We start from the raw sequence: 25,217 nt of genomic DNA on the forward strand, positions 1-25,217 counted from the left end.
TTTTGAATTCTATAATAAAAGTATTAAGTTCAAATTAATTTTTAATTTCGATCACTATCAAAAAATGTCTAAATTATTTAGAAAACTAATAAATTATTTGTAATAATTACTTCTTTCTCTTTTGTATTTTCATTTGAACGTTATTAAAATTTATAAAAATCATTCGTTCGATATAGCGCATTAGCGATTGTAAATTTTGATTATATAAACTTATCAGATTCGAGCCGTGTTTCTAGAAAACGGGACAACTCATTAATATCAAATTTGCGCCGTAACGATGATCAAAGCTATTAAACGCGTCGCATGTGTTAATAATAATTTTAGGAAGCTATATTGTGCTGAAACAAGATGGGAAAATGAAAGAACGAAAGAAAATAGCGATACCTAATTTATGACCCAATTTCGAAGCAGTAATTCTAATAAAACGATGTATCTAATCATAAAAGATAAGGAAGATACAATTGAATATTTTATTTTCAAAATTTTTTGCATTAAAACAAGTTTCATATTAAATTATTAGAGATATATAATTAGTTAAAAGTTATTTAAGATGCAATTTGTTTATGCAAAATAATTTTTTTCTTTCTTTTTGCATAAATAAATACTGTAAAAATCATAAATATAAAGGGTAAGATGGAGGTGATGGGCTACTTTTTTTTTTTTTTGAAGTTCAATACATTATAAATAAATTTAATTGATATCCAAAGCAAAAAAATATTTTCTTATTTATATTTCGTATTTATTTGTAGAAATAAAAATTTTTATAGCCCATCTCACTGTCACAAATTAGATGATTTCGATATAAAGAAAGAAAGTAAAGAAAGATTTTGGAAGTAAGAGGAAAAAAATTAATTCCTTTTGCTCAAATAAAACTATTTTACAAAAACCATATAAATCCAAAAATATTGCACATCCTCCGTGAAGCCACTTATCACGTTTCACATATTGAATCCAATCGTCTTATTTCGATGTACAGCTGTAATGCACCTAAAACCAGATGCATTCAGCATTATATTTTCCTTCAAAACTTTCTTCAAACTCTTGGGTCACAAAATCTGAATAAATTTCATCCGAAGATGACTTTTCCAAAATCTATTTGCGTTTGGGCTTGTCTGAATTTTGAGTACTTTTCGTTGCTTTTGTTATTTTAAACGTATCCAATATTTTCTAATTCGTTGAGCTACACTTGATGATTGTACTGGGATTTGAATTAATTTTATTTAGCGTTGTTCCTGACGTGTCTGTCACGGGAGTCTTTTTATTAATTGCTTGCGAGCAACCAGGTAAAATAGCTTCAGGTTCTCTATTTTCCTTTATATCTTTTTCAGTTGCATGAGACACACTTTGTTCCGGTTGTTATTCTTCATTTGAAAAAGCGCAGAATTAAACGTTCGCTATTAAAAATGATTAATGCAAAAAATAAAAGTCCACCTGAGTAAACAGACAGATTTACATCGTAAAATGTATAATTTTATAATAGGCCAATTATTCTCGAAAAAAATCGAGCCATCTAGAGTCAGGACAATAATGATTTATTTATTTCTTCGATAATGCTACGATAATATCGACGTTGGTAAATATAATAATAATATAAAGAAAGAGCAGAAAATTTTTATTAGCTTTTAATTTCTATGTTACAAATAATTTATCTAATTTCTTAATTGAAAATAAACAAAGAATACATGTTCATAAATTTTGCTAATAATTGTTAGTCCAATTACTAAAAATATCAGAAATACGAATCATATTTAAAAAGAAATATGCCGCTTTACCCGCAGGGAAATCTTACCCGAATTACATTATATCAAGAAATACCATAGAGAGCATCGTGCTCGGCAGTCGTCATATTTTTTTTTTTTTATAATATATAGACATCTCGAAAGAATCTCCTCGTAATGATATGCAACAAAAGAGGAAAAAAAATTATATAAATATATTACGTATATATACGTAATACCTGTCTTGTAACGGAGTTCATAATAGTCAAGATACATTGGCATAAAAATAAATGCAAGAACGGTAACTGTAAGAGTATGACGAAGAGAAATATAGTAAGAGTCTTGTGTTTATGAGGGACACAGAAATAAAGCAAGAGGCTAGCTGGCTCGTAACCAAGATGGTTAATCTCGGGCACCGTGCTGAACCGATCCGTTCGACGGCTACAAATCCAACGAACGTTTCGCTATATCTCTGCTGTACCACCCTTTTCCTGAATCGATCGCTCTTTTTACAAATCCCCTTTCTTCTAAACTCCCAACTACCCTCCAACTTCCCTTTCCTCAACCCCACGAGATGGTCTATACCAATGATAGCGAACCTTTTCTGGCGGTGGGTCGGAATCAAATAAAAAAATTTCTTATTCATCAGTCAAATATTTGAACTGAGTAATTTAAAAAAATAAAAAGGAATTCTTTATTTAATTCTTTAATCAATCTGTCATAACATAAAAAAAGGAGACACGAAATCGGAATTAAATGGTGTAATTTTGTTTAAAACTTTTGTTCAAAGGGTAAAACTTGCTGCTATTTATTTTAAGTGACAATTTTTTTTTTTTTTTTTTTATATCGGGATTATCTAAACGGATAATTTATTTCTTCGTGGATTTTGAGATACGATTAGAAATGAAATATCAATAAATAACAATAATCTACTGATCTAGTAGATAATTTCAAGATTTTCTTTTTGTATTTTGTAAATTTCAAATTTCGATTCTTTCTTTAATAATTTACTGAAAATTTTAGTTAAACTTTTGGAAAATTCTGAGATCATTAAAACATTTTCACACGGGTCAACAAATTCGCCATTCCTATTTCACATTGATCTATACTGATCGTTCTATCTATATTGTTTCCTACAATTTCCTATAATCAATTCGAATTGATATTATTTCAATGTCTAGTGTAGTTCATGGAATCGCAATAATATGTAAGAAGATCTATAATTAATTCAAAGATTTCATATTATTCCCCAGTGTGTACGACGAAGATATAAATTTTAATTATCTGTAGTCAAATATAAGTATATCAATTAAACAGATATCTATATAAATTTCATTTATATATAAATATATATGCAAGAGATCAATAAATATGTGTATGTATGTGTATGTATGTGGGTGTATATGTTTGGAGATCGTATGGATGAAATATGAGTTTGGGAAGTGCGTACTACGCGATTGGGTTTTTGTTATCGCACGTGCAAAGTTGAGAGAAGAGGCGCTATTGAGAACCATCTCTAAAAAAAAAACAAAAAAGGCCGGCCGGTAAGTCTTAAGCAGGCGATTGCACTAGGAGGTAGTATTTTTGGAATAAAGTTAATTTTAAAGAAGAGTAAACCCTTAAGTTTGTTTTTTAAATAAACGAATCATAATAACGAGGCATTCATTTTTATTAAATATATATATATATATATATATATAATAAATAAGTAAAAGTACGATAGAAAGTTTTTAAATAATATTATTTATCAAAGAGAAAGAATATTCTCTCGAAATTAAAAAGCACGAGCAAAATCGATTAATTCGAACATATAATTAAAATATTTATGAAGATATAGATATTTCGGGAAGGATATTCGTATTTAATATAATGAACTAGATTTAAGAACAGCATGAATCACTACGACAAAGATTTTCTCGCGACTTATTCTCGCTGGATCAAACTCTAACGACGCTCGGCCGACCGTCTTGGTGCAATTATAGCGCATTAGTCGCCTACAATTTAATCTGAAAATGTAGGGCGCGCGAAGAAGGCTTGGATCCGTTCCCAAAGGGAGTCGAAATTGGAATAAAGAGAAAAAGACCGAGAAGGAACGAGGGTTTCTCGAAAATTACTTTAAGAATAGTTTTATCGAAGTAAGCTATCTGGAAGATTACATGTTTGACGTTTTAAAAAATATGTTTTTGTCTTGTAAAAAGAAAGAAAAAAAAGAAAAATAATAAAATGAAAAGAAAAGAAAAACAATCGATCGAAAACGAAGGGCTAGTCCCTATCGCAACTGAAAAAGTTTGAGGTAAGGAAACAAAAAGGATATTACGAAGTATTCGATACGATTTTTATCTTTCTGATGGGAACCATTTTGGGTACGGTTTGGGTTAGAAAAAGAAGAAAAATTGATGATGAATATATGTATATAAATTATTACTTTGCGTATTTTGGTCTACTCGATAAGTTTTCTCTGTTTGCATTAGAATATTCGAAGAAAACAGTCGTACATTTCTCGAAGTTAATCCTCCCTCGCTAAATCTCGAAGCTTTCTTTTACCCACTCAAATCCTCTAGACGATTTAACTTTCTATTATATTTCACTGTTTCGTCAGAGACTTTCCATTTTCGAAATGGCTAGTCGAAATCTTGGTGTTTCTAACATCAAACTTAATCCTAGCATATTTCTTGGTGCACTTCCATTTTCAAAAGTCAAAGACCTTTCGAAACTTACCCCCATCTCGACCCCCACCCTTTTCCCTTTCTACGACTCATTGTAACTTTGATTTGATTCGAATTAGTCTTTAAACTTTGTCAGTTTGACGGATGCATTGAAGTAACAATAGAAATGAATTGTTTTCTATTTCGTGATTCACTTATTTATTGACAGAGCAAAACTTTTAATAGCATAAATAAAAATAGATTAACTCTTCAATTGGATGATATAAATAATATATATATGTACATATATATATATATATATATATATATATATAAATATATATTTAGATTAATATAAATGTGCATTTCGTATATCGTATATACGTACGAAATATTTCAATGTAAAATTCTATAGGATATCAATTCTCAAAGATTATTGATAGCAAGACTATTATAACAGTTACTTGAATTACGTGATAAAAGTTATTATAAATCGATTTAAACCTTTCGCAGCAACATTTCCTCAGCGCGATATCGACGAGTGAAATAGAAAAGAAAAAAAAAAAAGAGTAAACAATATTGTCTACTTGTATACACATTACCGTATTCTTCGACGTTACTGTCGTTATCGTTGGGTTTGTCAATAGAAGAAAAAAAAAAAAACAAGGAAAAAAAAATAAAAAGAGGAAAGAAAGCATTGATGCAATATTTTCTGATCAATGATAAAATATTAAATATTTTCATTCAAATTGACAATTCACTGTAATTTATTACCGACCAGCGACAATTATGGGCAAGCGAGAAAAAGATAAAGCTACGAAAAATGCAAATGTATTAACAATATTTTCAATGACATTAATAGCAGATGAATATCAGCGCTGAAATAGTTGTCCCTTTTTTTTCTCTCTCTCTCTCTCTCTCTCTCTCTCTCTCTCTCTCTCTCTGATTTATGCTAATTTTATTATCAGCAGGATTTTACAGGAATTCCCAATTGTCCCAAAGTTTTCGTCGCTAAATTCGACTCATCGGCTTTTTCTCACGATATTTAAAACAAAATTTTCCAAAATTATCAACACAGATACCGTTGTTTATCGTCAATTTTTTTTTTCGATCTTCTTGAAATATTTACGTATATGACGTACGTTAATAGATATACGACGAATGTCAAGAGGAATAATTTATGAGAGAGTTAGAAAGTTCTAGGGAATCGTATAATATTTACATAAATGCACACCACCTGAAGTAGTATTAAAATTTTATTACAATATATTTCTACGATGAGAAATGTTTCGGAACAATCAGGGGAAGAAATATAGAGTAAATTTTAGTGGTAGGGAGCGGCGGTAATATCAGAGTTCCTTTTTACGAAAATGTCTACATCGATATAAGAAGGTGCATTCGTCCCGAATTGGTTCGACCCCATCCCTCTCCCTTTTTCTTTATATATATATATATATATGGACTGATATACATATATAATATGTATATGCATGTATATATCATATAACGTTATATGTATATATTTATTATATATATGCACATATGTGTATACATAAATATACATATATATTTACAACGTTGCGTTTGCTTAGACATGGGTAGAAGGGATGGATACATCCAGGAAGGGTGGCGCGTTCGTCGTTACTTCGATTCTGCAGCATAGGAAAGGCCGACTGAAGCGAGTACTTGATGGTAAAGGGGTAGAAGGGATCGAAAGAGGATGGAATGGGCTTTCTGCCAAGAAGCATTGAGATCTATACTGCCTGCCACTCGCCACTCCCTCTTCTTTCTTCTCTTTTCTTTTCGAACATTTGACGTCAACTCTACTTCGTCGCGTTGGTGTGAGAGAGGCCGTGGGATAGGAGTAGAAGATGGCCGAGGGAAAGGGAGAATATCAGAGAGAGAGAGAGAGAGAGTGAGGGAAGATATATAGTTGAAAAGATACGGAAAGAGGAAAACAAAGGATAAACAGGAACAAGCACTTCATACGATTCGGGAAATATCTTAAAGGCCTATGCGATTTCATACAAACGATTTTGATTCTCAATTTTTAAATCGTATTAAGACGCTTTATATTGAATTGGAAGCTTGCAATCCATTTAATGAAATCGAAGACAGATAGGAGATAGAAATTAAAGACGCGATGATTTTATTTTGTAAGAGAAAAATACTTCTGAACATTAATTTTGAATATACATATATATATATATATATATATATATATATATATATATATTCAAAAATATTATATACATATAATATGCTTTAAAGTTTAAATTATTCATCTATATTATAAAGTATATAAAAATATATTAAAATATATTAATTTATATTATAAAATGCATTTCGTTTAAAAGTTTTAAAAATTAAATTATTAATGTTAATTTGTAATACGTTTCATTTAATAACATAGTAACATTTAAACGAAATTAATCTAATAAAAACTCAAAAATATTTTTATATTAATTTTTATTTTCCTAGAGAAGCTCCAAATAAATTCCTCAAAAATTCTAGAAAGTTAGAACGAGGATGAGGATATTTCTATAACGGGTTATTATTTCGTTTGCCAGCTTATTACCGGAAAATCGAATCATACTTTCGTTAAACGAACGAGCGTTACTTCTCTGATAAAATTATCATTTGTTCGTAAAGATATGAAGGAGTTAAGAAGAAGAAAGATTAGCCAGCTTATCTAACTCATTCAAACAAATCGAAAACAAGATTTTGATCCGAACTTTGTGACAATTTGAAATACTATTTAAGAGGATAAAAATAATTGGAAATTATCTCTATAATTATTAAACCTATTTCTTTGTTAAAATTAAATGATATCAAGATTGGCGTTATCATTGTATAATATGATATATATATATACACTTAAAAGGGATTTATAACGTGTTTTTAATTAAATTATATTATTTCCATTTTCCAACAAATATTTATAGGGAATAGTTTTATGTCGTTGAATTTTCTCAAACAAATTTATATTTAAAACATTTTATACAAAATCCTATTTGATTTTTTAAATAGAATGTTATATCAGAATGTGTGAGAACAAGTCATTAGTGGATAAAAGTAATTAACGACAGATTTACTATATAATTATTATAGGCGGAAAAATGATTTTGTTGACGTATTTCGACGAGAAAAAAAAGAAAGAGGAAGGGAGATAAAATAAAAAAATTGAACGAAAAAACGAGTGATTTTTTCGTACACAATAACGAAAGAGAATAAAATAGAAGAATCCTAGCTTTTTAATAGAACCAATAGGGAAAGATCGGATAGACATCTTTATCCTCGTATACGTAGATATGCGTATACGATGGAAAGGGAACAAGATGATGATAAAAAAAGAGGAATTGTTCGAAGATGGAAGTCTGTAAAAAGAGAGAAAGAGAGGGAAGATGAGAAAAAGTATTGAGAAAAGCCGCTTATGCTGCGAGTCGGGAGGACACGAAAAGAACAAAGTAAAAGAGAAAGAAGGAAGGAAAACGTACGCGATAGAATAGGAGAAAAAGAGAGGGGACGAGAGAGAGAGGGAAAAAGAGAAAATAGAGATATAGGAAGACAGAAAAAGAGGAAACAGGGAATGATAAAAAAGGAAAGATAGGCAGAGAGAAACACTGGAGAAGAACGTGTGTTCTCATGCAAAATCTCATTCCCCTTGGACAGACCAAGGAAAGAATGAGAATTATCTTACTGTAAACATTTTCTTCGGAAAATAACACTCGTTCTGAATTATTCTCATATTATTTTCTTACAGATGTTTGGTTTAACAGGATCAATCCGAGTTTAATCTTTTCATATACTATTCAACGAAACATTCTATCGAATAATAAAGCGATTATTGACTAATATAATGGATCAGAGTGTATTTTGCACATTTAGAATTTTAATAGTCAAACTGATTTTATTTAAAACAAGAGTTTAAATATGATATATTCAATCCCTTTATCGTTCGCTGTAAAATAATTAAGTCGTCTCTTTATATTTATAGATAGTCTATAATTATTTAGTTAATATTACGCCTGAAAATAGATCTCACGTTCATACCAACGTGATGAATATATTGCCTACAATAAGGAGCTAGAAGAAAGTGTCTTACTGATAGATGGCACTCAACACAACATTATCGAACGTATGGAGTGTAACATGTTGCCAGGCGCGATACTTAATTTTTGTACATATAATAATTATTTAATATAATTTAATATAATTATTATTATTATTTCGAATAATAAAACGAGCAATTCAGGATCTAATTAATAAATTAAAAATGAATTTGTTCGAACGAATTATAATTTGAAGTAAATAATTTGAAAAATATCATTTCCAGTAGAAAATTTCTTCAGCTATCGATTTAATTTGCTCCTACTACGATAAAGTGCAATATCCTCAAGACTTCGAGCAAGTAGAATTATCAACGAATTACTCTTAATGGTAACACGCACAGTTAAGATATCTTCTACGGGTTCCTCATCATCACCTTTATTATCATCATCATTCTCCTTCTCATCCTATTATTATAGTGATGTGTCGTAGTTAGTATCTATTACAAAGACACGTGGTACGCATTGTATTCGTTCCAATTACAAGAGATTTAATGGAAACTACTACCATGACTCGTGTAACAATGAATTAAGCTCGATGTGCTTACGGTTAGATCGTCTAGTATTGAAACAATAGATATCATTCTTGAGATAATTTTGAATAACGATATAATGAAAAAAATATTATCAGCTGGAACGGGCAAATTTTTGTTTGATATTGCATCGGAAACATTTTTATCGTCGTAATCATGTTTTATCACGAAAATAAATCGACCGATCCATACTGAAAGTACTTATTTCGCTTTTTCCGAAGTGACAAAGGCGATATATTATGAAATGGGATGGGATGGGGGAGGGAAAAGGGTTGAAATGTGAGCAGGATGTACTTTCAGAAAACAAAAAAAAAAGGTATCTCGCATCAGCCGAAATCGAAGTCGGATTTTCGGATTTATGTTCCAACGCGATGCATTTTCGCGACGATGCCAACGGGACAAGCGGGATGATATTATTATGCCCCAGTTTCGATTTGCTCCGTACAATATCGTGAGTAGAAATATCATCGGCGATCAGATAATAGAGACGATATAGATCACTTTTATTCTTTTTCGCATTTTTTTTTTTTTTTTAACTTTATTTTATTCTATATTTGTTATCATTCCGTGATATCCTTTTATACGTATATTATTTTGCAAATAATTTCGATGAAAAATTTTTCGACGATAGAAAAAAATTAAAAAAGAATTGAAGGGAGAGAGAGAGACAGAGAGAGGAAATTCCTTTCTATGTTGACAATGGACTTCTCTCTTTAAAGACTCGCAACGGGCGTAATTCCGTTCGAAAAAATGAATCAACGTTTTATATCATTCATTGTAGAGTTCATAAAGTTTGACCATAACGGAAGGACGGGCGACTATTTTTTGCGAACGCTCTCGACGTAATTGGAGAAAATAGGTAGAACGACGAAGAGGAACAATACAATGGATGCAGTACCCGGTTTATGGAAGGGTTTTTCAATAAGAGTAAGAGAAGATGAAATATGGAAAAAACGAATGAACGAGAAAATACTATGCTCGTTAGGCTTTCGAGCGAATGGACAACCAACCAAATAAATCAACGAATGCATTTATCGTGCTAAAATGGTTTTAACTTAATCATTTTTATGCAACTTTTCGATGAGGTCAACTCCTGCCAACTTCACGGAAATTTCAACTTCCTTCGGTTGCTGTTGCCAACTCCGTTCAAAAGCTAGTGAAAACTTGATGCAAAAAGGAACTATTCTTTGGCAACCGAATTATCCCTGTCAACGACTACACAAAGACAGGCAGAGAGAGAGAGAGAGAGAGAGAGAGAGAGAGAGAGAGAGAGAGAGAGAAAGAGACAATGAAACGATAAGATGAATCCTTGACCGAGGAAACGGTCGAGACAAAACCGGAAAGATAAAGAAGGATAAGTATTATATAAATGCTGCTGTAATATTGAAAGAAAGTCAGAAGCAGACATTGGGAGCTTTTCTATTCTTGCATTGCGAGTTCGGGAAAATTAATTAATTTCAACAAATCAGCTCGACAGTCAATTATTTAAGACGCCGAGTATATCCTTTGTTTAATGTAAAATTCTTATTCCGAAGAAATTAGAATTGTTCAATCAGCCTTAATAACACTAATTATCAATCTTATTCATATATGAAAATTTAAGATCAAGATATAGCGAAAACTTTCTTGATGTTTTATTTTGAACAAGTTTCATTATATCTCGATCCATATAACATTTTAAAAAACTTGCTCGAGAAAATTTTATTTTTCTATATTCACGTAATTTACAAGCAACTTATTTTCATATGGAAGAGTCTACTATAAATTGAAAATACTTTGATGAATGTAATAAAGAAAAAAGAAATTAAAGTACGATTACGTAAAATTACGAACTCCTCTTCTCCCTAAAAAAAAGAAGAAAAAACAAAAAAAAAGAAAAAGAAACTCTCCTTTCCCCGGATACTCTTATCCAATAAAGTATATTATAAAATAACTACTAGAAACAAAAGGGAGAAAAAACAGTTTATAAAACAATAAATTTCTATATATTTTCAATTTCCGCATGATCCAAGCAATCGGTAAACGTATTTCTAACTAAATCCTTTTTTGGATCCCATTCGTTTCTACTACTTGGATCTTTTCTACCTCTTTCGCTTGTATATAATATATATTGGTTGTTACACGTCTCAAAACAAAATTAAATGTCATATGGATGACGAAAGAGATATGATGCCAAGGTGAAATCGTAAGATAATATCGGAGTCTTTACAACAAAGCGAATAATGTTGGTTAGATAGATAGATAGATAGATAGATAGATAGAGAGAGAGAGAGAGAGAGAGAGCGTGATTAATTGCTCGATTCTCCCAAAACGCTGACTAAAGGCCTATATCCACGTCCACGGATTGGCACGTTGAGATGAAGTAGAGGGGTGAGGGAGAAGTTGCCTTCAAATCATATCTCTTCTCACTCTCTCTTTCTCTCTCTCTCTCTCATACAGACACACACATACACACACACACAAATATATAAACGTATACCAATTTTCGAGACTCCTTTTTTTACTTTCTCGAGCTTCTCACCCTCTCCTCTCGTTGCGAAATTAATAACGGTAACGCGAATGAAAGGGGAGCTTAAGGAGCTCCCTTTCGTCGGCTTTTTTCTTTCACCCTTTCTTCCTCTGTTTCCTTTTTTTTTTTTTTTTCTTTTTTTCTTTTAACCCTCACACCCTTCGATCAGAGATATCTTTGAACGACGGTGATGCTGGTAGTACCGTCGAGGTCTTCGATTCCCCGAAGACTCGTCATCTGTCACTGAAGCGTGTCAGCGATTTCTGAAGAGAAATGTAATACGAAGTCTCTAATTCGACTATCTCTCGACAGGACATTGAGTAAAGATCTTTATATTTTTTAATACATACATATATGTGTTTGTGTGTGTGTGTGTGTGTATGTGCACGCGTGTGTATGTGCATGTGCATACTATACGTGTTTTCTTCAAAAGTAAAATTCATGACATATTGTTCCGCATCTTTTGACACAATTTATAACATTTGACATTGCATTTACAACAACGTCAGAGTGTAAATCGATCGTGTAAATAATTTCATAAAAGGAAGAAAATAAAAAGGGAAGGAAATTTTTGGAATCTTTTCCTATTTATCTAAGCTTTAGATTCCGATTAAAACGGAAGCAAAGAAATCGCGAGAGAACATCAATCGATATTGATGAAATATCGAATATAATTTCGTACCGATGACTTCCCATACCCCACCCCATCCCCCTTCTTTCCTCATCCTGTAATACTGTTTTATTCTTTATCGAATTCTTTTTCATCGAGCGCAAACGAAGCGGCGATTTTTTATTTGATTTCTTCTTCCTCGATTATACTGGTGCGAAAAAGTGACGTTAGAGGGGGATGGGGGAGAATGGGAAGAGGGTTGACGGAAGCTATGAGCTCGTAATATACCTGATGTTTGTTTCGCGGTACGAGAACGAGAGTCGTTAAATCAACAAAAGTGAAAGAAAAAAAAAAAAAAAAAAAAAAAAAAGAAAAAAAATAAATAAAAGCCACCAAGCACTTGTTTCGCATTCTTCTTCATTTTTCTTTTTCACATTTTTTTCTTTTCCTTTTTTTCCCCTCTCTTACGCTTCTTTCTTGTCTCTCATTCTAATCCTTTTTTTCTTACTCATTCCTTCATTCAGAGACTGAAAAATTAACAAAATTTTTTTGGAAGAGATCCCTTCAATTTTTCTCGGTCTTTCGATTAAAACAAAAAAAAAAAAAAGGAAAAAAAAGCTTTCCGTGCTTTATCTTCGCTTATCGCAATGATTTCGATGTAATAAATATTTGTAAAAGATTTTGTTAATAGGAATGTTTTAATATTATAATAATTGGTAGATCATTACATATAAAACTAATTAACTTGCTAATTCTCGAAATCAGAAAGGTACTTATACGCTTGCTTGCTTGCTCCTATTTTATCGTCGTAATAAACGACTTTAATTAAGACGAGTCTTCGGTTAGAACGAACGATCAATGAACGACCTTTGAGAATAACTCCTCTTCTAAGTCAGATTTGAACAAGTACTACTTACAACAATTCTCAAAGTAAATTTATTTAGTATTAAATTAAAAGATTTGCAATTTCCTTCCTATTTAAATTCGAGTGGTCCGATAAAATCATTCATAAAATAATTACATTTATTTTATTTCGTAAAAAATGTTTGTCAATTTTGTTAATGATAATAAATGTATTATATTCAAAATAGGAGAAATTCATTAAACTTTTGATGTACTGTAAATATTATTTTTGTAAATGAGATGATCGAACTTAAAGATGGTACAGACAGTGTGAGTCTGATAAAAGCCATTACGTACACACTCTCTCTCTCTCTCTCTCTCTCTCTCTCTCTCTCTCTCTCTTTCTCTCTTTCTTCTTCTTTTTCTTCTATGCTTCTCTTTCTATATTTGTCTGGCTCGTTCAACGCGCCACGTTATACCGAGGTGCCGACGATGAGTGGAATTTATGGTTGACTGGAAAAACGGCTTCTGGGAGAAGGTTTTGCAATAATAATGGCATTGCGGAAAAAGCATTCTTGATATGATATTAGTCCGAGAAAATGAAAAAGAAATTATCCCGAAAAAGACATGTTTCGTATTTTTAAAAATAATTTTCGAATCAATAACAAAATGTTATTGAATAATTATCGTTTTTCGTTAAATATGCTATAAGATTAATTCGTGTTGCTACAGAAAAAAGTATTTGAATTACATGACAAATTTATTTAAACATTCGTATAAAATATGCCTTATATTTGTATATAATATGTGGACTCCTAATATATGTAAATTGTATATAATCGTTATGTATTTTGTATGTATGTGTATATGAAGATACGAATGTGTATGGATGTACGAAGGTATTTGTGCACGTATGTATGTAAAGATGAGGTAATGGACACTAAGGTACTTACGAAAGTGCGAACCTTATTTGAGATGAGTGTATGAGAGAAATTAGATAAAAGACTATTAGGACTGGTAGAGAAGCTAGAAAGTACATTTAAAAGTAGATTTTAAGAAAAATATTTCAAATAAAAAAAAACATGTGTAGGGATTATTTTTCATAAATAAAAAGATCCGAGTAATCTTTATTGTCAGAGTAATTCCAAAATTTTTAAATCCATCATTGACATTATTAAGGATTTATTAATATCAATAAAAAATTTTACATTAATAAACATTTACAAAAAGATAAAAGATTTTTTTTGCGCTTGAGAGCTATCGAATTGCAATAAAAAATTTAACTGAATTTTTTAAAACTTTTCTATCGATACTCTAATCAACCAAATATGTTTTACGCGTATTAAAACGCATTTCCAGAGAGAGAGAGAGAGAGAGGGGGGGGGGGGGCAGGGAAAAGAAATTTTATGAACGATTTAATTGCTAAAAGTTGCGTTATAAAATTTATAAAATACGAAGAAGAGCAAATGGAATGGTATTTTGCTGATTTTACCCTCGAGACAAATTTTATAAAATCGCAGGTAGGATAAAATTAATTTTATTTTAAAATCTCGATCGATTATCGAGTTGTATATGGAGTACATAATTTTTAATGATCGCGATCAAGATAAATATGATTGCCAATGGAATGTCGAATTTTTATAAAATTTTTTTTTTCTTCATAATTTTAAAAATAAATAATTTTTATTCTTTTTCAAGTAAAGGATCGTAAGAAAAATTTCATTTAACATAGTAATATCTATATTAAAAATTGATATTATTATTTGTTAAAACATTTGCATTCCTACCTTGAGATAAAATTTAAATAAGACGAAAAAAAGAAGTCAAGGTAAAAATATTTAGTCTATCAATGTTTGCCAAGAAAATCGCGTGTGTTGACTGCGAAATGGACGTGGTCCCGTATAGTGCCAATAGACACCTGTTCGATGTATAAAATAAGCGAAGACAATAATAGAATAGAATTCGTAGCACGTGTACTTTCGAGCGTGTACCTAAGAACTTTAGTCGAGCACGATTAAACAGATTCCTTTATAGATAGTATACTTGTATCAATGATAGAAGTTCCTTGAACGAATTTAACTTTCTAAGGAATTTGATAAAATTTAATAACTTCCTTTAAATAACAGGAATAAACCGAAAATTAATGAATAATCAATCATTATTTATCGTACGTGTACTAATTAAAAATATTACTACGCGAATAATCCATTTACTCAAGCTTTTCGATATATCACGATAATTAAAAATGAAATTTACAATTAGTTTCTAATTCGCAATTAGCTTAAATCAAATGAAAATGGAGATATCTATGATGAATTTATTTTGTTGAAAAATTCGTAACATTTAAAATTGTATTACCATTAAAATATATGACGTATTATTTTTCATAAATCGTTGATTAAATTCTGTCACGGTAGAAACCATTATTCTGAAAAAGGAATTATCGATCGATAAAATTTCCAGCGACCATAGGCGAGACCGTAAAGAGAATCCGGATCATACCAGCTGCAGAGATCCTCATAATCGTTCTAAAGTAGATATATCTCTATATCATCTCGATACGACGTTTGAAGCTGTACTCGATATTAAATTGACAAAGTAGCGTCTACTTGCGATAAAGAAAATAAAGGATTTAGTCGAGTCGATGTCAGCCCGACAATGCAAGAAAGGCATTTTCATTTCTCGCGTTGAACTTTCATCAAAAGTACCTTGACTCTCTCTTTCTATCTATCCATCTATCTATCCATCCATCCATCCATCCATCCATCCATCCATCCATCCATCCATCCATTTATCTATCTATCTTTATCTTTTTACTTTTACCATCGTCGCAAGAAAATTGAATTCGCAGCGAAGAAGAGGAAGACCACCACCGTTCGAGAAGTTTCGTCTCCATCGATCTCACTGATTGCACAGACGACAATTTACTCGACGAATTCGTTGCTATCCCGTTCTTTATCGAACGTCGTTCGACGAATACAAAATTCAGTAGCGCTCACAAACGCACGCGCGTACTCACACATACACACGCGCGCGCATGCACCGAAGATATCTCTTTTTAGGAAATATACCTAGTCTTGGATCAGTCATCGAAATTCGTCATAAATTGACGACGTTGAACTCAATCAACGAACAGCATTCACACCCCTTCCAAAAAGTTTTACCCTTAGGAACGTGTCCCGTCCGTTTCTTTTCTTTCAAAATCTACTCCCTTCGATCTTTTCTTATTGCGACTTCTTTTTTCTTTTTCTTTTTTATTTCTTCGAACAATCATGAATTATCGAGATAAAGATAGAGAAAGGTTTCTTACCGACGAAAGATCATTTCTCGAATATATGTCGAATAATCGAGAGAACTCTGGAACTCTATCATCGATTTCCACTTTCTTTTTTTTTTTTTTTCGATATAACTATAATGGCTCACGAATGATCACAAAAACGAACCTTTACACTTTGACTCGAGAAATATTTCCTAATCGACTAAAGGCGTTCAACGTTACCGAAGATGGAACTATTGGCTAATAGAAGTACCGTAGATAGTTATCGTGATTTTTACCGATCGTAAGTCTAAGTATATCGTCTGTCCGGTTAGAGAGAAAAGGAAAAAAAAAAGAGAGAAAGAAATTCCGAAGAAATTTTTGCGCAGTGATAAAAGTTAGAAAACGTTAAGTTTGCTACTTTCTTCACGAAGTAGAGTGACCGGCTCCATGCTTGCGACTGAATAAACACTCGTCTCATGTCTCATTTTATCCCACCTTATCTTCGTCTCTCTCTCTCTCTCTCTCTCTCTCTCTCTGTGTGTGTGTGTGTGTGTCCTTTTTCAACTTATCTGAACATCCACGTATCTTGCAAGAGTCTACAGAGAGCTCGTATGAATCTCTAACAGACGTTTTTCTTGCACTCGTAAATGTTTCGATCGAAATATAGACAAAGAAATATAGATTTAGAAAGAAAGAAGGAAGAAAGTTTGTAGAATAGGCATTTGGTATATTCTCTTTCGTTGAGGAAAATAAAAGAGATAAAAAAGATGCTGAAAGAGAGAGAGAGAAAGAGAGAGAGAAGAAAATAATGTAGTCTCTCTCTCGCTCTCTTTTGTCATATGCAATAGCTTCAAGAATGATTCGATGGAAATAACCCTTTCTAGTATCTACTGTAAGCGAAAACGTACGAGCGACAATTTTGAACAACGTTGAGAGAGAAAGTCCTATGAAAAATTACCTCAAATAACAATTTCCTCATATTCTACTATCTCAATGTCCTATTCTCAATGTTCTTTATCAAAGTTGTCGTTTCTATTGAAATTTTCTCCTTCGATAAAAACACAAAGCGAAGAATTTTTAAGTACCCCTTAAAATAAGTTCGATTTCAAACACATTCGTAGATATAATATTTTCTTCGAGATACTTTATTAATTATAAATGTTAAATTCGATAAGAGTATAAATGTAAAAATTTTTTCTTCTTTTTTTTTTTTTTTTTCTATAATTTAAAGAAATTTTTCAACGCATTCAATCATACATGAAAAGTTGATTAAAAAATTCTATAGTAATTTTTTTAAGACAAAAATTATATAAATAATTAATATCCACGTGATGACCACGTAAATTCTAACTAAATAAAGTCTTGTATGAAATTTTATAATGACAATTTCAAATTAACTCGAATTCCAAAAATTCGAATCGCTACGAATCGACTATTCGAAACTAGCCAAAACGATATACTATAACTTAAAATATCATTCCTAGGCAAGAGAGGTAGTAGGCATTTGGTGTCACTATGTGCCACACAATTTCCCTTTTCCAAAATAGATATGTGCACTTACCGTTGGTCGTAGCAATGTGTGCATCATCGTTTCACGTTGCAGCTTCTTCGAGCAGAGAATATTAATCTTAAGGAAAGACAAGAGAACGATGGGCTATGCGTTTCTATCTCCGACCTAGGCTAAACTCAGACGAATACATATGTTACCCTCGCGATCATATATTTCGGAAAATATTCAAAGAATATATATCACGTATATCATTAATATTTCTTCCATCGTATTATATTAAATTATTAAAAAATCCTTATCATTATTATGATGGCTTTGCAACGTAATTACATACATCGAGAGCTTTGATTTTTTTAATAAAAAAGATCTTCAAATAATCTCATCAAGATTCGATTGAAAGTTTCCCGAAATAATCAGAAGAACGACCTTAAGAATTGTCAAGTGCTTCGATAAAATTAGTCACGACAAAATACAAACACGAACGACTCGTCGTAATTTCTTCGTCACTCCTACTCGTCTTCTCGACTTTATTTATAACCTGTAATATCGAAAGATCTGTTTTCGCGCATTCCTTTAGTCGTTATTATCCAAATAATCTCTTATATCGACAATCTCAAAAATCAATTGTATTGTATTTTATATGCATATAAAAAAGAAAAAAAAAAAAAAAAAAAAAGAAAAAGATTATAAATTTTCTGTGGTCATCGAAATCGATTTGAAATATTAACGGGAAAGATGTATATAGATATATGAACGTACGTTGAATCTAATGAAACGATCAGTTAATAAATCTAAACTGTATTACAAGATAACACTTTATTAGTCTCCAGATAATCCTTCATTCTTGTTTCAGCTTTCATGGAGATTTGTTTCTGTATACGGGTTATGCCATTATGGAAGTGAAAATCATGAATGGTCGAACGTAATCATCATTCAAACGTAAAATCAAAAGGGATTAAACACTTTTTCTCCATCCCTTATCCTTTTAGTTTTCCTTTGGATCAAAGATCCATGTATCTCTTTTTCAAGGCGATATATTACAAAATTACCTTTCAAGTAAGGCTTGTTATCGTCATGGAAACTAGGCTTGGCCTTAGGTCACTCCTAGGTCAGAACCGAAGCTTTTGCTTCGTTGCTTCTATTGCACTTGTCTTGTCATCTTCCCTTGATTGGATTAAAGCCACATAACATGTGTGCGTTTACGTCATCTTACTTTCTTTTAAAAATTTCACTGAGATTTCCTATTGATTTTCATCTTTTCCTTCTGCATTAATCAATTTTTTTGCGAAATTAGATAGACCCTTGAATCTCATTATTGTTCTATCATGGCTAAATTTTATCGAGAGATCGATTAATTCGCATTTATAATGTCAAATTGAATCAATACGAATCTCATTAATTAGTTAAGAAATCTCTTTAGATATATCCACAGTTTATTCGAACATATTCTTAACTTTGTTTCAATCCAAGTAATTTTATTAGAAGTACTTGAAATCGTATAAGATTCGAGGACTACTGTCCGAAAAGTTAGACTAATAAATTTTCCCGGGAAACTTTTCATCGAAAATGATCGTTAATTTTCCTCTCTTATGAATCGTATTAATTTGATAATTCAACAGGAAAAAGAGCAAAGATGTGAGATATTTCGGAAATTTAATGAGATGAAGATTATTATTATATTAATTTCTTTATCCGCGTTCACGACGATATATTTTGGATTTTCTCGGGAAAACTAGCCAGATACAGACTATCCTAATGGTCGATCGAGCTTTCTTGCTAATTAAATATTATCTTGTTGTACACGTTCATGATATATCACATCATTCGTAGGAAAGTAATCGTACACCCTTCATTATTAATTACTCCGTTCAGACTCGATTAAACTTCAACTATAGAGCAGCTCTCAAACTATGTAGCTTATTAAGGTTGCTAATTTACTGTTCGTACGTTTACAATGCTTACATATCGAGATCGAAAATTTTACGCGTAACGTAACACGTGTCGGACTTGACAAATTTACCGTTCATTTCTATTGTTTCATCGTTTAATTGAAAACGAAAATGGGAACGAAAATTTTGTTTACCTCGATACAGATGTAATAAAAAGTAGTCGGCCGTTCCGCACGATTGCAATCGAATGAAATGGTAAATTAGTTTTACTAAGGGTAACGTAAAAGCTTCGGCGTTCTATCGGCATAGCCCAAAAATGCAAATCCCTCCCGAAGGATTAGTGACCTCTTTGCGTGCTGAAACAGAAAATGAAATAACTCCGCAACCCTTTGTAATTGGCTGGCTATTGTCTTGGTAACTTTGACACGCTGTAATCTTCGTCGTTCTCTCTTATCATTACATTGTATGCCTGTAATTCACAATTTTAATATCATCCTGTAAAATATTTACCAGACAAAATTCTAACTCGTTTTTAATTTGTAAATTAATCCTCGTATTGCGTAACCAGACGGAAAAAGAGAACAAAATGGTCCTATGCATTGTCGTATGAAAATATATCATATTGCGACAGGTTTAATTAATATCTACATTTTTTTTTTTTTTGTGAACACTGAACCTCAACATCACGTAGGTTTTCAAAATAAGCCAAAAATTTATGCAAAAAACTTTTTGCTGGATTTCTCTGCAAATTCAGCAATTGAACTGAAAAGCATGGTCGTATTAATCTTGTTGGTTCTTTTTTTGTTGAAATAAATAGCTATCTTTTCGTTTTTATTCTACGTCAGCAAAAGGAAAATAGGGATAGGAGAAAATATAAAAAATAACTTGATATCGAAGTACGATTTAACATGATTAAAACTATAGAATAAATAAAATACTACATACACTATGATGATAAGATTCATAGAATCGAAGAAATATAATCGCATTATATTTCCGATATTAATTAAATAAATTATTTGAAACTTTATAGAAAACACTTTCATAGAATTTATATGTAAAATTTTAATGCAATCGATTCATTTTTTTATTTTTAAATATAAAAGTTTTTATAATGAAATTTTCGCAGTACGGAAATTAATTTTTTAATTTGTTCGAAAATTTTAAACAAAATATTTTAACGTTCCACAAAGGATATTTGTAAAATTTGCCATTAAATCAAATCGGTTATTTCATTAATTCTTAACACAAATGTGTTTATAATTAAATGCATGTTACTTTGAAATTTTTCAAATGATTAATCTAAAATTTAAGGTATTAATATCCATAGAGTCAAACAATATGTTTAATTTTGATATATAATATTTAAATTAATTAATTTTTCGCTATAGTAAAAACAAAATTTATACACGCATACATTTAAAACAAGTGTCACGATTTCAAGTGCTCAACTTTAAATAGAATTAAAATTTAATTTCTATCGAAAGTTATAACGAGGCAATGTTTTTCGCGTTGGTGATGCCATAAGACACTCCCTGCAGGCGTGATACCGCAAATTTCCGATAGATTCCCTCAAAGTAATTATTAATTAATCGTTTAATATCGCGTAGCGAACAGAATCATTATATCTTACTTTGTCGACAATTATATTTGTGAAAAATACATATCAAAAAATATTTTTAAAGTCTCCAATGTCTGTGTGTGAGAGAGAAAAGTAATATAAAATAGACAAAAGATCTTCACTAAATAAAACTCCGTTGTCTATCATACAAAAAACTTAAAAAAAAATGGCTTTCAGAAGTATATTGTTCTCACAATATTTTTTTTTTTTTAATGCTTAATGGAATTCTAATAACGTTTCTATCTATGAATAAAATAACTTTTCTATCGTTCCACTTGTCTCCATCTTTAACGCTCTCAATAATTCACTATATATAATCTACAGACATATCAGTCTCTTATCGTTATCAATTTCACGCACATAAATATTATTTTAAAGAGACGTTTCTCTAAATCTTTGGAAACACTTTTCGCACGTTGAATCATTTCTCTCTTCGGCAGTAAAAAAACAAATACGATGAAAATGTTCTTTATTTTCTGACATATTCAAGAATGAAAAAGAAAAAAAAACATAAATATACATTACGATTAATAGCAAAATTTGATTAAAATGACATTTAAAAGATCGATTAAATGACAGATAAAATTTTTATAAAATGTTAAGTGGGTAATATTTGAGTGTGTGAATTTGATAATGTAAATTTGATATGAAAAAGCGATGTTTCGGCAAGAAGCCAAAAAAAGAAAAAAGAAAAAAATATAGTATGTCCAAACCTAATACAAAAGACGTTAAAGGGTGGGAGATAGGAGATGAGGATGAAAATGACCTCTTGCCTCTGTGTCCGTATCATAGACGAACTGAACCGAAATGTGTGAAGAATTGACCTTTTTTTTACCTTACAGTCTTTTGTCTGTGGACAAATGATTTTCGATCGCTCCGCCCAATCCTACCTTTAACTCTCTCAAAGTCTACAGAGTAGAATCTGTACTATCTGACTGGTAGTAGATTGAACTGATGTGTGCGAATATAAATGAATTAAACTGAACTATGACTAAATTGACTGAACAGATACTGAACTGAGATCGAATTGAAATGTGTGAATCGATGGTTCTACGTTTTTACAATATCAACATTTTTCATTATCTATGAAATATAAAGAAATCATACGTTAAAAAAAAAAAAAAGAAAAAAAAAATTGAAAAAAGAAAGAAAGAAGAGAGATCCTGAAAAAGAAAATATTCATGGTACAATAAATGTCAGAATGAAATTGTGATAAGTCGGACTCGTTAAAGATAGTGACCGTCGTTCTTCTTGAATAAACGAACGGGACTAATTTAAATTCTTATTCGGAATTCACGATAGGCTCAGAGTACTCTCAAATACTGTCGTTCCTTTTTTTTTCCCCCCCCTTCAATTTTTCTCGCATGAGTTTTAAGAGATTCGAAGATGAAATGGGTGAGGGCGGGAGGGGAGGGGGGGGGGAGGAAAGGTCAGGGGTAGGAAAAAAGAAAAAAGAAGAGGAAGGTAGAGAAACGATGACGATATCAAAACGGAAATCTCGATATGCAGATGACGAAGAAGAGTGAATATGGAGCACGGACTCGGAACAATCGTAGGGAAGTTTCTATTCCTGCATTTTCCTCTCTCCTCTCTCTTTTCGTGGAATATTCAATTGCCCATCTTCTCCCTCAGTTTCCTTGGCCAAATGTGAATGGAACCAAAATTCGCCTTTAGCCAATTCCCCTTCTTCTTCAACCTTCCCTGTTTCTCTCGCATCTTCTACGTTTCATCCTCTTGTTGGCAGAACTAAAAGCCAATCCCTATCGTGCGCTTCTTAATACTTCATTTCGAATGTCGAGAGGTTGGCACTCATCCTCTCATTTTGGACTCCCAAAGTGTTGCGAAAACCGGCGCCAATTAAATTGTCCAGATCGAATATCATTGTTCCTTGAGAGCCTCTATTCTGACCTAATTGTTAAGATTTAAAAGTCCCCATAACTTCAGCAGAATTTTCTTTTCTCACTTTTTCGATGAATAATTCGACCTAACAAGATCTAAATCCTTTTTTATTTTTAAATATTAAAATTAAAACGACGATGGAGTAGGATATTATTATTCATTGATAATGCAAAAGTTTGTATTATTTATTAAATAGACGCAATAATAATAAAACAATAGGATTTATCATGGACTCTGGTATAAATGGAGAGCGCACATTCACGATTAATAAATTCTTACGGTAGATTTATTTTACAATCGTAATTATACACTCGACCACAGAGATGCGGTGTATTATAATTATGTTACAGGATGAACAGGTCGCAATTATGCATGCGACCACGTACTAGATGATGCATCACTAATTGCCATGTAATATTTGACTGTCACTTAAAAACGTTATACGTGTCGTGCATTTAACATGTGTCAGAGACACACGAGTCAAGATATTAGGACTATAATAGAAACGTGATGCCTCCTACAAATACAGACCTATTTAGTAGATTTAACCGAATCTAAATAGTTTTGATTTATTATTATTATTTAGATTAATAGAAAATAAATAGCGATTAATGTAGAACTTTTAACACTTTGTATGTCAAATATATCAAATTCAATTTCTATGAAAAATATGACCAAAAATTTAACGCATTACGTTATCACGCTATCCACCTATCGTTGTATTGTATACATGGCTTGAAATTGGTCGATTATTTTCAGCAAAATACCGTTCACTGGGTTCCCACAAGTTAACGGGAGAATGCAATTTCTTTCATGGATCCTGGAGAGCTCGTGAAGAAGATGCGTGATAAAAGGTACTTCGTGAATTTATACTTGTAATTTGAAGTATTCAGATACAAAGATTGCGATATTCGTGTTTCGTTATTATGTATCGTTAGTTATATTAGTTACCATCGAGTGAGATAGAATCAGTGTTGCCAATAAGACTCAGTTATCTTACTGCTTTAAGCTTGAAATGTCTAAGGGTAGGTGCCAACAAATGGCTCGTTTTATCCAGGAGTTTATTTTCTCTGTTTATTTATTGCCCGGCTCAACACATTTCCGAAAACAACGGATTTGACTAAACATGCCTAAGCTACTAGATAATCTGTCTTTTATCCATGGATTTTGTTAACAAATGTTCAACAAATTCTCAAGAATAAATATTCTCAATAGTAATATATGATCTTTAGGAGAAAGTATTGTGAATCATCCAGTGTACGTCAACATTTATAATATTTTCATCAAATGTAAAAATATCTGAACTAAATTGTTTCTTTAATTTAAACAATTTTTTTTGGAAAATTTGAATTACTTACACCATCCTGAATTCAAACAGCAAATTCAGCAGTCCTAGGATATGGAAATGCTAATAATAAACGAAGAATATGAGACGTTGAATTGTATTAGTAGAAATATATAAAAACGTTTTAATTTTTTCACCACTGTCCTCTCCCTTTCTGTCTCTTTGGCTTTGTGAAAGAATGAGAGACAGACAGAGAGAGAGAGAGAGAGAGAGAGAGAGAGAGAGAGAGAGAGAGATCATGGATAATGAACCAAAGTCACCATTATCCACTTAATGACCTCGAGGATTACCTGCCGTTCAATTACATATAACGAAACGATCTCCCCCTAATGTACCTTTGACCTTTTCCTTCCTTCTGCGCACATAAACCGCAAGATGTGATGACTCATTGTTATCGCACGTCATGATAAATTAATTTAGTTGAAGATCCCTAGAAAAGAAAAAAAGAAAAAAGAAGAATAATGAGAGTACTTTAGTAAAACATTTGCTTCGTTCGTTCGTTTTAAGCTTATTTATTTACGAGTTAACAAAATATTTTAATAAAGTCTTTCGACTTTACGAGAATCCTGTGAAACTTCTAGATATCTACATTAGAAAGATCTTATGATATTCGATAAATAATTAAGAAAATTTCTCGGCTTTTCGATATCGAAGATATAAATGATCGGTTAATGATCGTGATAATGTTATTTAATATGCAACATAATCCATTACGAAAGTATTCATT

General features: G+C 31.5%; 1 protein-coding gene and 1 long non-coding RNA gene across 10 annotated transcripts in view; one reads left to right on the forward strand and one right to left on the reverse strand.

The window, feature by feature from the left end:
- Positions 1–25,217, reverse strand: part of LOC124947511 (inactive dipeptidyl peptidase 10) — an 86,857-nt gene that overhangs the window by 35,322 nt on the left and 26,318 nt on the right. The gene's annotated exons all lie outside the window — the stretch shown is intronic.
- LOC124947513 overlaps positions 1–25,217 on the forward strand; it is a 30,528-nt gene that overhangs the window by 2,879 nt on the left and 2,432 nt on the right. For all 3 annotated transcript variants that reach the window (XR_007100429.1, XR_007100430.1, XR_007100431.1), the window contains exon 2: positions 23,905–23,999. This is a non-coding gene — a long non-coding RNA (uncharacterized LOC124947513). The remainder of the gene's footprint in view (positions 1–23,904; positions 24,000–25,217) is intronic.

The sequence above is a fragment of the Vespa velutina genome, chromosome 3 (assembly GCF_912470025.1).
Source record: "Vespa velutina chromosome 3, iVesVel2.1, whole genome shotgun sequence".
Taxonomy (NCBI): domain Eukaryota; kingdom Metazoa; phylum Arthropoda; class Insecta; order Hymenoptera; family Vespidae; genus Vespa; species Vespa velutina.